The sequence below is a fragment of the Chaetura pelagica genome, unplaced genomic scaffold (genome assembly GCF_000747805.2).
Source record: "Chaetura pelagica isolate M959 unplaced genomic scaffold, ChaPel_1.0 scaffold527, whole genome shotgun sequence".
Taxonomy (NCBI): domain Eukaryota; kingdom Metazoa; phylum Chordata; class Aves; order Apodiformes; family Apodidae; genus Chaetura; species Chaetura pelagica.
The window spans coordinates 233,338-235,262 of record NW_009953915.1 but is presented as its reverse complement, the minus strand read 5'-3'; the positions used below and the strand labels follow the sequence as shown (position 1 = coordinate 235,262).

The following is a 1,925-nucleotide window of genomic DNA, read 5'->3' as shown; positions in this document are numbered from 1 at the left end:
GGGGAGCCCTGCGGGGCCGGCAGAGGGCACGGCAGCCCCGCGCAGGCTCCTGTGTGGAGCTGAAACCCCGGAGCTGAGGGTGTTTGTTGCAGTTCCTGGGGGAGGAAGGCTGTGGGGTTGTCCTTGGGTCAGCTTGGTGAAGCCACGACACAACGCTGTGGCTAAATCTGTGGAGACAGAGAGCTCTGAGCCCGAGATGGGCAGTCGCTGGGCATCCTGTTGCTGGACAATATCCTACAAACTAGGAAAGGAGAAAGGGTGATGGTCTTTCAAGGCAGCTGTGGCACCCACAGCAGGTGCTGTGGCAGGAGCAGGGATGGTGCTGAGCCTTCTCTCCTGCCCTGGGACCACCCCAAGCCTGGTTTGCTGCAGGATTCTTCTGCCAGGCACAGTTTCCTCCACCCCCGTGGTATAACCCACCACAAGGTTCAGGGGGAAAAAAAAGCCCAGGGGAAATGGCAGGGGTTGCGTCTTGCTATTTTAAACAAGCTTCTCTGTGCCTCCTGGTAACACCACCTGCTTATCCTCACCAGAACAGTGGTTTTAATGGTTGTGAAGTGGTTTTAAAACATCTGTGTGAAGGGCTTTGTGTGTGCTGGAAAAGTACCTGGCCACAGGGGCAGTGTGGCTGTGGTGCCCATCCAGTGTCTGGTGCAGGAGGCTTTGTCCCAGGCATGAGAGGACAGTAAACGTGGAGTTACAGGACCTAATTCTGGTTTTTACATGGTGTTTGGTGTGGAGACTGTTGCAAAACACCAGTAACCCAATACAGAGGTTAGAATTTCATTTACGTTCATGCCACCAGACCGAGAATCTTCCTTCTTGGAGCTGGGTATTTTCTTGCACCTTACACAAAAGGCTTTTCTCTTTTTTGATCTTTTCCATGTATCCAGAAATTCCCTTTGTTTTTTTTCCCAAAGGCAGCCATAACAATAGCTAGATGTGCAAGAGGCTGGATGTTGTAACTCCTGGCATGTCTTTACAGTGCAGTTTTATGCTGGTGCCGTTTCTCAATCCCTGTAATTGATGCAGCTGATGCTTCACTTCATGACTTAATTCCTTCTGATGACTTAATTCTTGATGATGCCCTTGAGCTTCTTGCTCAGTGCATCGACGTGTCATGACTCAAAAGGATGACATTTGGTGAATGTCGACCTAGAATCCTGTTACCAGCCATTTCAGTACATGTGGATTACCTGTGTCCCATCTGCAATCCGAGAGTGAATGCAGGTAATGACAGAATCTGGGCTCGTTAATTGTCCAGCACCCAAGGTCTCCACCTGCTGAGCATCCTCAGTGTGAAAGTCATGCAGTTAATGCACCTGCATGACAAAGCAACGTGCTTCCAATCAGTAAGATAACTCATTCCACTGAATAATTCATTTTGGAAGCAGAGGAATAACTGGTGATATTAGGTATCTACCTTGTTTGAAGTATAGAAAGCATCATATACTTTATCATTAAAATCTCTTTATTTTACCTGTGGCTGGGCTGATGGGCAGGCTGTACCACACAGCCTGTGGCTAGGAGCCCCCTCGTTGCCCAGCTCTGGGTGCTGTGCCCTGCCAAAGCCACCGCTGCTCCTGCTTTCCCCTGCTGCCAAACAACGGGTCCTGGCCTGTGGGTTTGGAGCTCAGGGCTCCCAGCCCAGCGCTGTGAGTCTCACATTCCCCCCTGCCTGGGGCTTTCATGGCACTCACTGCCTGATCTGCAGGGCTCTTTGGCCTGTGTGGCTGTCACTGGGTGACTGGGGGTGTTTGGCTCAGCCCACGTGTGCAGTCACTCTCCTAGGATCACAGACTGGTTTGGGTTGGAAGGGACTTTTAAGAGATGATCTAGATCCAGCCCCCTGCATGGGCAGGGACACCTCCCACCAGCCCAGGTTGCTCCAAGCCCCATCCAACCTGCCCTTCAACACTGCCAGG

The 1,925-nt window shown here is 51.6% G+C and overlaps 1 protein-coding gene across 1 annotated transcript in view; it reads left to right on the top strand.

The window, feature by feature from the left end:
• AMOTL2 (angiomotin like 2) overlaps window positions 1-1,925 on the top strand; it is a 26,248-nt gene that overhangs the window by 671 nt on the left and 23,652 nt on the right. The window lies entirely within an intron of this gene.